The sequence below is a fragment of the Meriones unguiculatus genome, assembly GCF_030254825.1.
Source record: "Meriones unguiculatus strain TT.TT164.6M chromosome 13 unlocalized genomic scaffold, Bangor_MerUng_6.1 Chr13_unordered_Scaffold_180, whole genome shotgun sequence".
Lineage (NCBI taxonomy): Eukaryota > Metazoa > Chordata > Mammalia > Rodentia > Muridae > Meriones > Meriones unguiculatus.
This window is the reverse complement of record NW_026843633.1, coordinates 1-12,500: the sequence shown is the minus strand read 5'-3', so window position 1 is coordinate 12,500 and position 12,500 is coordinate 1. Positions and strand designations below refer to the sequence as shown.

At 64.0% G+C, this 12,500-nt stretch overlaps 1 protein-coding gene across 1 annotated transcript in view; it reads right to left on the bottom strand.

Moving 5' to 3' along the window:
• Positions 1–11,639, bottom strand: part of LOC132650592 (uncharacterized) — a 29,761-nt gene extending 18,122 nt beyond the window's left edge. Inside the window, 2 exon segments of the mRNA XM_060375942.1 lie at positions 1–30; positions 11,505–11,639. The exon segment at positions 1–30 is cut by the window's left edge and continues 102 nt beyond it. The gene's annotated coding sequence lies outside the window, so the exon portion shown is untranslated.
• Between the last annotated feature and the right edge of the window lie 861 nt (positions 11,640–12,500).

Genomic DNA, 12,500 nt, shown 5'->3' with positions numbered 1-12,500 from the left:
GGCCCGGCGGGCGGGCAGCGCCGTGGCCTTCTGCGGGGGGGGGCGGGGTCGGCACCGTCCTCCCCGGCCTCCTCCTCCTCCTCCCCGGCCTCCTCCCCGTCCTCCTCCTCCCCGTCTTCCTCTATCCCCCTCCTCCCTGTCCTCCTCCTGCTCCCTGTCCTCCTCCTCCTCCTCCCCAGCGGGCAGAGGCCTTCTGTGAAAGGGGGGGGGCGGGGGCGGCATCGTCCTCCCTGTCACCCTCCTCCCAGCCTCCTCCTCCGCCTCCTCCCCAGCCTCCTCTCTGTCGCTCCGTCCTCCCCATCCTCCTCCCCGTCCTCCTCCTCCTCCTCCTCCTCCCCGACGGGCGGGCAGCGCTGAGGCCTTCTGTGAAAGGGGGGGTGGGGTCGGCATCGTCCTCCCTGTCACCCTCCTCCCAGCCTCCTCCTCCGCCTCCTCCCCAGCCTCCTCCCTGTCGCTCCGTCCTCCCCATCCTCCTCCCAGTCCTCCTCCTCCTCCTCCCAGTATCCTCCTCCTCCTCCCCGGCGGGCAGGCAGTACCCTGGCCTTCTGCGGGGAGGGGGAGGGGTCAGCAACGTCCTCCCCGGCCTCCTCCTCCCCGACCTGCTTCCCGGGCTCCTCCCTGATCTCCCCGTCCTCATTCTCCGCCTCCTCCCTGGCCTCCTCCTCCTCCTCCCCCACCTCCCCGTCCTCCTCCCTGGCCACAGCCACAGCCACAGCCACAGCCACAGCCACAGCCACAGTCACAGGGACACAGTCACAGCCACAGCCACAGTCACAGTCACAGCCACAGCCACAGCCACAGCCACAGCCACAGCCACAGTCACAGCCACAGCCACAGGGACACAGTCACAGCCACAGCCACAGCCACAGCCACAGTCACAGCCACAGCCACAGCCACAGCCACAGTCACAGTCACAGTCACAGCCACAGCCACAGCCACAGGGACACAGTCACAGCCACAGCCACAGCCACAGCCACAGCCACAGCCACAGTCACAGGGACACAGTCACAGCCACAGCCACAGCCACAGCCACAGCCACAGCCACAGCCACAGCCACAGCCACAGGGACACAGTCACAGCCACAGCCACAGGGACACAGTCACAGCCACAGCCACAGCCACAGCCACAGGGACACAGTCACAGTCACAGTCACAGCCACAGCCACAGGGACACAGTCACAGCCACAGCCACAGGGACACAGTCACAGCCACAGTCACAGCCACAGCCACAGTCACAGGGACACAGCCACAGCCACAGTCACAGCCACAGCCACAGTCACAGCCACAGCCACAGCCACAGTCACAGCCACAGTCACAGTCACAGCCACAGTCACAGTCACAGCCACAGCCACAGCCACAGCCACAGCCACAGCCACAGCCACAGTCACAGCCACAGGGACACAGTCACAGTCACAGCCACAGCCACAGTCACAGCCACAGCCACAGGGACACAGTCACAGGGACACAGTCACAGCCACAGGGACACAGTCACAGTCACAGGGACACAGTCACAGCCACAGGGACACAGTCACAGTCACAGCCACAGCCACAGTCACAGCCACAGCCACAGCCACAGCCACAGCCACAGTCACAGCCACAGCCACAGGGACACAGTCACAGCCACAGTCACAGCCACAGTCACAGCCACAGCCACAGCCACAGTCACAGCCACAGCCACAGTCACAGCCACAGCCACAGCCACAGCCACAGCCACAGCCACAGTCACAGTCACAGCTACAGCCACAGCCACAGCCACAGCCACAGCCACAGTCACAGCCACAGCCACAGCCACAGCCACAGCCACAGTCACAGTCACAGCCACAGCCACAGCCACAGCCACAGTCACAGCCACAGGGACACAGTCACAGTCACAGCCACAGCCACAGTCACAGCCACAGCCACAGGGACACAGTCACAGGGACACAGTCACAGCCACAGGGACACAGTCACAGTCACAGGGACACAGTCACAGCCACAGGGACACAGTCACAGTCACAGCCACAGCCACAGTCACAGCCACAGCCACAGCCACAGCCACAGCCACAGTCACAGCCACAGCCACAGGGACACAGTCACAGCCACAGTCACAGCCACAGTCACAGCCACAGTCACAGCCACAGCCACAGTCACAGCCACAGCCACAGCCACAGTCACAGCCACAGCCACAGCCACAGCCACAGCCACAGCCACAGTCACAGTCACAGCTACAGCCACAGCCACAGCCACAGCCACAGCCACAGCCACAGCCACAGTCACAGCCACAGTCACAGGGACACAGCCACAGGGACACAGTCACAGCCACAGCCACAGCCACAGTCACAGCCACAGTCACAGGGACACAGTCACAGCCACAGTCACAGGGACACAGTCACAGCCACAGCCACAGCCACAGTCACAGGGACACAGTCACAGTCACAGTCACAGTCACAGCCACAGTCACAGCCACAGTCACAGGGACACAGTCACAGCCACAGTCACAGGGACACAGTCACAGCCACAGCCACAGCCACAGTCACAGGGACACAGTCACAGTCACAGTCACAGTCACAGCCACAGCCACAGCCACAGTCACAGCCACAGTCACAGGGACACAGTCACAGCCACAGCCACAGCCACAGCCACAGTCACAGCCACAGTCACAGGGACACAGTCACAGCCACAGTCACAGGGACACAGTCACAGCCACAGCCACAGTCACAGGGACACAGCCACAGCCACAGTCACAGCCACAGTCACAGGGACACAGTCACAGCCACAGTCACAGGGACACAGTCACAGCCACAGCCACAGCCACAGCCACAGGGACACAGTCACAGCCACAGCCACAGCCACAGTCACAGGGACACAGTCACAGCCACAGTCACAGGGACACAGTCACAGCCACAGCCACAGCCACAGTCACAGGGACACAGTCACAGCCACAGCCACAGGGACACAGTCACAGCCACAGCCACAGTCACAGCCACAGCCACAGGGACACAGTCACAGCCACAGCCACAGCCACAGTCACAGCCACAGGGACACAGCCACAGCCACAGCCACAGGGACACAGTCACAGCCACAGCCACAGCCACAGCCACAGCCACAGGGACACAGTCACAGTCACAGCCACAGCCACAGCCACAGCCACAGCCACAGCCACAGCCACAGGGACACAGTCACAGCCACAGCCACAGGGACACAGTCACAGCCACAGCCACAGTCACAGCCACAGTCACAGCCACAGCCACAGCCACAGCCACAGTCACAGCCACAGCCACAGCCACAGTCACAGCCACAGCCACAGCCACAGCCACAGCCACAGCCACAGGGACACAGTCACAGCCACAGCCACAGTCACAGGGACACAGTCACAGCCACAGCCACAGTCACAGCCACAGCCACAGCCACAGCCACAGCCACAGCCACAGCCACAGCCACAGGGACAGTCACAGCCACAGTCACAGGGACACAGTCACAGCCACAGGGACACAGTCACAGGGACACAGTCACAGTCACAGTCACAGCCACAGCCACAGCCACAGCCACAGCCACAGCCACAGTCACAGCCACAGCCACAGCCACAGCCACAGCCACAGGGACAGCCACAGCCACAGTCACAGGGACACAGTCACAGCCACAGGGACACAGTCACAGTCACAGTCACAGCCACAGCCACAGCCACAGTCACAGCCACAGCCACAGCCACAGCCACAGCCACAGGGACACAGTCACAGCCACAGCCACAGGGACACAGTCACAGCCACAGCCACAGTCACAGCCACAGTCACAGCCACAGCCACAGCCACAGTCACAGCCACAGCCACAGCCACAGTCACAGCCACAGCCACAGCCACAGCCACAGCCACAGCCACAGGGACACAGTCACAGCCACAGCCACAGCCACAGTCACAGGGACACGGTCACAGCCACAGCCACAGTCACAGTCACAGCCACAGCCACAGCCACAGCCACAGCCACAGCCACAGGGACACAGTCACAGCCACAGTCACAGCCACAGTCACAGCCACAGTCACAGCCACAGCCACAGCCACAGGGACACAGCCACAGCCACAGCCACAGGGACACAGTCACAGCCACAGCCACAGCCACAGCCACAGCCACAGCCACAGGGACACAGTCACAGCCACAGTCACAGCCACAGCCACAGCCACAGCCACAGGGACACAGTCACAGCCACAGCCACAGCCACAGCCACAGGGACACAGTCACAGCTACAGCCACAGCCACAGCCACAGGGACACAGTCACAGCCACAGCCACAGCCACAGCCACAGCCACAGTCACAGCTACAGCCACAGCCACAGCCACAGTCACAGTCACAGCCACAGCCACAGGGACACAGTCACAGCCACAGTCACAGCCACAGCCACAGCCACAGCCACAGGGACACAGTCACAGCCACAGCCACAGGGACACAGTCACAGCCACAGCCACAGCCACAGTCACAGCCACAGCCACAGTCACAGCCACAGCCACAGTCACAGGGACACAGTCACAGCCACAGCCACAGTCACAGCCACAGCCACAGTCACAGGGACACAGTCACAGCCACAGCCACAGTCACAGCCACAGGGACACAGTCACAGCCACAGGGACACAGTCACAGCCACAGCCACAGCCACAGCCACAGCCACAGGGACACAGTCACAGCCACAGCCACAGCCACAGCCACAGCCACAGCCACAGCCACAGGGACACAGTCACAGCCACAGCCACAGCCACAGCCACAGTCACAGCCACAGCCACAGCCACAGCCACATGGACACAGTCACAGCCACAGCCACAGCCACAGCCACAGCCACAGCCACAGGGACGCAGTCACAGTCACAGCCACAGCCACAGCCACAGCTACAGCCACAGCCACAGTCACAGCCACAGCCACAGGGACACAGTCACAGCCACAGCCACAGCCACAGTCACAGGGACACAGTCACAGCCACAGCCACAGCCACAGTCACAGCCACAGGGACACAGTCACAGTCACAGTCACAGCCACAGCCACAGTCACAGTCACAGCCACAGCCACAGCCACAGTTACAGCCACAGCCACAGTCACAGCCACAGCCACAGTCACAGCCACAGCCAAAGTCACAGGGACACAGTCACAGCCACAGCCACAGCCACAGTCACAGGGACACAGTCACAGCCACAGCCACAGCCACAGCCACAGTCACAGCCACAGCCACAGCCACAGCCACAGCCACAGCCACAGCCACAGCCACAGGGACACAGTCACAGCCACAGCCACAGCCACAGGGACACAGTCACAGCCACAGCCACAGGGACACAGTCACAGCTACAGCCACAGCCACAGGGACACAGTCACAGCCACAGCCACAGGGACACAGTCACAGCCAGCCACAGCCACAGCCACAGTCACAGTCACAGGGACACAGTCACAGTCACAGCCACAGCCACAGGGACACAGTCACAGCCACAGCCACAGCCACAGCCACAGCCACAGGGACACAGTCACAGCCACAGCCACAGCCACAGTCACAGCCACAGCCACAGGGACACAGTCACAGTCACAGCCACAGCCACAGCCACAGGGACACAGTCACAGCCACAGCCACAGCCACAGGGACACAGTCACAGCCACAGCCACAGTCACAGCCACAGTCACAGTCACAGGGACACAGTCACAGCCACAGCCACAGCCACAGCCACAGCCACAGCCACAGCCACAGTCACAGCCACAGCCACAGCCACAGTCACAGCCGAAGGGACACAGTCACAGCCACAGTCACAGCCACAGCCACAGGGACACAGTCACAGCCACAGCCACAGCCACAGCCACAGCCACAGCCACAGCCACAGGGACACAGTCACAGCCACAGCCACAGTCACAGCCACAGCCACAGCCACAGCCACAGCCACAGCCACAGCCACAGCCACAGGGACACAGTCACAGCCACAGCCACAGCCACAGGGACACAGTCACAGCCACAGCCACAGGGACACAGTCACAGTCACAGCCACAGACACAGCCACAGCCACAGCCACAGGGACACAGTCACAGTCACAGGGACACAGTCACAGCCACAGCCACAGCCACAGCCACAGCCACAGGGACACAGTCACAGTCACAGCCACAGCCACAGCCACAGTCACAGTCACAGCCACAGCCACAGCCACAGTCACAGCCACAGCCACAGCCACAGTCACAGTCACAGCCACAGCCACAGGGACACAGTCACAGCCACAACCACAGCCACAGGGACACAGTCACAGCCACAGCCACAGCCACAGCCACAGCCACAGCCACAGGGACACAGTCACAGCCACAGCCACAGCCACAGCCACAGGGACACAGTCACAGCCACAGCCACAGCCACAGTCACAGCCACAGGGACACAGTCACAGTCACAGTCACAGTCACAGTCACAGCCACAGGGACACAGTCACAGCCACAGCCACAGGGACACAGTCACAGCCACAGCCACAGCCACAGCCACAGGGACACAGCCACAGCCACAGCCACAGCCACAGTCACAGCCACAGGGACACAGTCACAGCCACAGCCACAGCCACAGCCACAGCCACAGCCACAGGGACACAGTCACAGCCACAGCCACAGCCACAGGGACAGCCACAGCCACAGCCACAGGGACACAGTCACAGCCACAGCCACAGCCACAGGGACACAGTCACAGCCACAGCCACAGGGACACAGTCACAGCCACAGTCACAGCCACAGGGACACAGTCACAGCCACAGCCACAGCCACAGGGACACAGTCACAGCCACAGCCACAGCCACAGCCACAGCCACAGGGACACAGTCACAGCCACAGCCACAGCCACAGTCACAGCCACATCCACAGCCACAGGGACACAGTCACAGCCACAGCCACAGCCACAGCCACAGCCACAGCCACAGCCACAGGGACACAGTCACAGTCACAGCCACAGCCACAGCCACAGCCACAGGGACACAGTCACAGCTACAGCCACAGCCACAGCCACAGCCACAGGGACACAGTCACAGTCACAGCCACAGCCACAGCCACAGCTACAGCCACAGCCACAGTCACAGCCACAGCCACAGGGACACAGTCACAGCCACAGCCACAGTCACAGCCACAGGGACACAGTCACAGCCACAGCCACAGCCACAGCCACAGTCACAGTCACAGGGACACAGTCACAGTCACAGCCACAGCCACAGGGACACAGTCACAGCCACAGCCACAGCCACAGGGACACAGTCACAGCCACAGCCACAGCCACAGCCACAGGGACACAGTCACAGCCACAGCCACAGCCACAGGGACACAGTCACAGCCACAGCCACAGTCACAGCCACAGTCACAGTCACAGGGACACAGTCACAGCCACAGCCACAGCCACAGCCACAGCCACAGCCACAGGCACAGCCACAGCCACAGCCACAGCCACAGCCACAGCCACAGCCACAGCCACAGCCACAGTCACAGCCACAGCCACAGCCACAGCCACAGTCACAGCCGAAGGGACACAATCACAGCCACAGTCACAGCCACAGCCACAGGGACACAGTCACAGCCACAGCCACAGCCACAGCCACAGCCACAGGGACACAGTCACAGCCACAGCCACAGTCACAGCCACAGCCACAGTCACAGGGACACAGTCACAGCCACAGCCACAGTCACAGCCACAGCCACAGTCACAGGGACACAGTCACAGCCACAGCTACAGTCACAGCCACAGGGACACAGTCACAGCCACAGGGACACAGTCACAGCCACAGCCACAGCCACAGCCACAGCCACAGGGACACAGTCACAGCCACAGCCACAGCCACAGCCACAGCCACAGGGACACAGTCACAACCACAGCCACAGCCACAGTCACAGCCACAGCCACAGCCACAGCCACAGCCACAGGGACACAGTCACAGCCACAGCCACAGCCACAGCCACCGGGACACAGTCACAGCCACAGCCACAGGGACACAGTCACAGTCACAGCCACAGCCACAGCCACAGCCACAGCCACAGGGACACAGTCACAGTCACAGGGACACAGTCACAGCCACAGCCACAGCCACAGCCACAGCCACAGGGACACAGTCACAGTCACAGCCACAGCCACAGCCACAGTCACAGTCACAGTCACAGCCACAGCCACAGCCACAGTCACAGCCACAGCCACAGCCACAGTCACAGTCACAGCCACAGCCCCAGGGACACAGTCACAGCCACAACCACAGCCACAGGGACACAGTCACAGCCACAGCCACAGCCACAGCCACAGCCACAGCCACAGCCACAGGGACACAGTCACAGCCACAGCCACAGCCACAGCCACAGGGACACAGTCACAGCCACAGCCACAGCCACAGTCACAGCCACAGGGACACAGTCACAGTCACAGTCACAGTCACAGCCACAGGGACACAGTCACAGCCACAGCCACAGGGACACAGTCACAGCCACAGCCACAGCCACAGCCACAGGGACACAGCCACAGCCACAGCCACAGCCACAGTCACAGCCACAGGGACACAGTCACAGCCACAGCCACAGCCACAGCCACAGCCACAGCCACAGCCACAGGGACACAGTCACAGCCACAGCCACAGCCACAGCCACAGCCACAGCCACAGCCACAGGGACAGCCACAGCCACAGCCACAGGGACACAGTCACAGCCACAGCCACAGCCACAGGGACACAGTCACAGCCACAGCCACAGGGACACAGTCACAGCCACAGTCACAGCCACAGGGACACAGTCACAGCCACAGCCACAGCCACAGCCACAGGGACACAGTCACAGCCACAGCCACAGCCACAGCCACAGCCACAGGGACACAGTCACAGCCACAGCCACAGCCACAGTCACAGCCACATCCACAGCCACAGGGACACAGTCACAGCCACAGCCACAGCCACAGTCACAGTCACAGCCACAGCCACAGCCACAGCCACAGCCACAGGGACACAGTCACAGCTACAGCCACAGCCACAGCCACAGCCACAGGGACACAGTCACAGTCACAGCCACAGCCACAGCCACAGCTACAGCCACAGCCACAGTCACAGCCACAGCCACAGGGACACAGTCACAGCCACAGCCACAGTCACAGCCACAGGGACACAGTCACAGGGACACAGCCACAGCCACAGCCACAGCCACAGTCACAGTCACAGGGACACAGTCACAGTCACAGCCACAGCCACAGGGACACAGTCACAGCCACAGCCACAGGGACACAGTCACAGCCACAGGGACACAGTCACAGCCACAGCCACAGCCACAGCCACAGGGACACAGCCACAGCCACAGCCACAGGGACACAGTCACAGCCACAGCCACAGGGACACAGTCACAGCCACAGCCACAGCCACAGCCACAGGGACACAGTCACAGCCACAGCCACAGCCACAGCCACAGGGACACAGTCACAGTCACAGCCACAGCCACAGCCACAGCCACAGCCACAGCCACAGGGACACAGTCACAGCCACAGCCACAGCCACAGTCACAGCCACAGGGACACAGTCACAGTCACAGTCACAGCCACAGCCACAGCCACAGCCACAGTCACAGCCACAGCCACAGGGACACAGTCACAGCCACAGCCACAGCCACAGTCACAGCCACAGGGACACAGTCACAGCCACAGCCACAGCCACAGCCACAGTCACAGGGACACAGTCACAGTCACAGTCACAGCCACAGGGACACAGTCACAGCCACAGTCACAGCCACAGCCACAGCCACAGTCACAGGGACACAGTCACAGTCACAGTCACAGCCACAGGGACACAGCCACAGCCACAGCCACAGCCACAGTCACAGGGACACAGTCACAGTCACAGTCACAGCCACAGGGACACAGTCACAGCCACAGCCACAGCCACAGCCACAGGGACACAGTCACAGCCACAGCCACAGCCACAGTCACAGCCACAGCCACAGGGACACAGTCACAGTCACAGCCACAGTCACAGTCACAGCCACAGGGACACAGTCACAGCCACAGCCACAGGGACACAGTCACAGCCACAGCCACAGCCACAGCCACAGGGACACAGCCACAGCCACAGCCACAGCCACAGTCACAGTCACAGGGACACAGCCACAGTCACAGCCACAGCCACAGCCACAGGGACACAGTCACAGCCACAGCCACAGCCACAGTCACAGCCACAGGGACACAGTCACAGCCACAGCCACAGCCACAGCCACAGCCACAGGGACACAGTCACAGTCACAGCCACAGCCACAGCCACAGGGACACAGCCACAGCCACAGCCACAGCCACAGCCACACAGTCACAGCCACAGCCACAGCCACAGCCACAGCCACAGGGACACAGTCACAGCCACAGCCACAGTCACAGGCACAGGGACACAGTCACAGCCACAGCCACAGCCACAGCCACAGCCACAGGGACACAGTCACAGCCACAGCCACAGCCACAGCCACAGCCACAGGGACACAGTCACAGTCACAGCCACAGCCACAGGGACCCAGTCACAGCCACAGCCACAGCCACAGGGACAGCCACAGCCACAGCCACAGGGACACAGCCACAGCCACAGGGACACAATCACAGTCACAGTCACAGCCACAGGGACACAGTCACAGTCACAGCCACAGCCACAGCCACAGCCACAGCCACAGCCACAGGGACACAATCACACCCCCCAGACTCCAAGTCCCCCAGGCCCCGTCCCCCAGGTCCATCCCCGTCCCCCTGTCCCGGCTGTCCCCGTCCCTGCTGTGCTGTCCCCGCTGTCCCCCACTGTCCCTGTCCCCCTGTCCCCCACTGTCCCTGTCCTCCTGTCCCCCACTGTCCCTGTCCCCCTGTCCCCCACTGTCCCTGTCCTCCTGTCCCTGCTGTCCCCGCTGTCCCGTCCCCTGCTGTCCCCCTATCCCGTCTCCGTCCCCTACTGTCCCCGTCCCCCTGTCCCCCACTGTCCCCGTCCCCCCTGTCCCTGCTGTCCCCGTGTCCCGTCTCATCCTCCCCGTGCTCCCCGTGCCCCCCGTGCTCTCCGTACCCCCCGTCCCCCCACGCTCCCCGTGCTCCCTCACCCGCAGCAGGCGCAGGGCCTCGTCGTAGTTCTCGTGCCGCAGCTCCAGCTCCCCCCCTGTGCTCCCCGTCCTCCACGTCCTCCCCGTGCTCCCTGTCCCCCCACGCCTCCCCGTGCTCCCCTCACCCGCAGCAGGCGCAGGGCCCCTCGTCGTAGTTCTCGTGCCGCAGCTCCAGCTCCCCCCCTGCGCTCCCCGTCCTCCCAGTCCCCCCACGCTCTCCGTGCTCCCTCACCCGCAGCAGGCGCAGGGCCTCGTCGTAGTTCTCGTGCCGCAGCTCCAGCTCCCCCCCTGCGCTCCCCGTCCTCCCCGTGCTCTCCGTCCCCCGTGTCCCCACGCTCCCCGTGCTCCCTCACCCGCAGCAGGCGCAGGGCCTCGTCGTAGTTCTCGTGCCGCAGCTCCAGCTCCCCCCCTGCGCTCCCCGTCCTCCCCGTGCTCTCCGTCCCCCGTCCCCCCACGCTCCCCGTGCTCCCTCACCCGCAGCAGGCGCAGGGCCTCGTCGTAGTTCTCGTGCCGCAGCTCCAGCTCCCCGCACTGGCACCACACGCTGGCGAGGTGCTCCACCTGCTTGAAGTTCACCTTGGTGGCCTTCTGCAGGATCACGCGGGCCTGGGGGGGTCAGCGGGGGTCAGGGGTCAGTGGGGGTCAGGGGGCGGGGCTGAGCAGCTCGCCCCGAGGGCGCGGGTTCGAATCCCGGCCCAGCAAGTCTCACCCGGGTGGCCTTCTGCAGGACCACGCGGGCCTGGGGGCAGCGGGGTCAGGGGTTGGGGGGTCAGGAGGACAGCAGGGGTCAGGGGTCAGGGAGGCGGGGCAGAGCCCGAACAGCTCTCCCCGAGGGCGCTGGTTCAAATCCCGGCCCCGCAGTGAGCCCCTGGGTGCGTGTGCCTGGAGGGGGACAGCGGGAGGGGGACAGGGAGGTCAGGGGGGTCAGGGGGGGACAACGGGGTCAGGGGGGACAGCGGGGTCGGGGGGGACAGCGGGGGTCAGGGGGGACAGCGGGGTCGGGGGACAGCGGGGTCAGGGGGCGATGGGGATGTCAGGGGAGGATGGGGGTCAGGGGGGGACGGGGGGGTCAGCGGAGTCAGGGGGGACAGCAGGGTCAGGGGGGGACAGTGGGGTCAGGGGAAACGGGGGTCAGCGGGGTCGGGGGGGACAGCGGGGTCAGAGGGGGACAGCAGGGAAACGGGGCGGGGTCAGCAGGGAAACGGGGCGGGGTCAGCAGGGAAACAGGGGGCGGGGCCGAGGCTGGGCAGTTGGCCCCGAGGGCCCAGGTTCGAATCCCGGCCCGGCCAGTTCACCTCGGGGGGGGGGGGGCCTTCTGCAGGATCACACGGGCCTGGGGGCAGGGGGCGGGGGCCAGCGGGGGTCAGGAGGACAGCGGGGTCAGGGGGGGCGGGGCCAAGGCCCGGCAGCTCTCCCCGAAGCCCGGGTTCGAATCCCGGCCCGGCCCGTTCGCCCCGGGGGCCTTCTGGA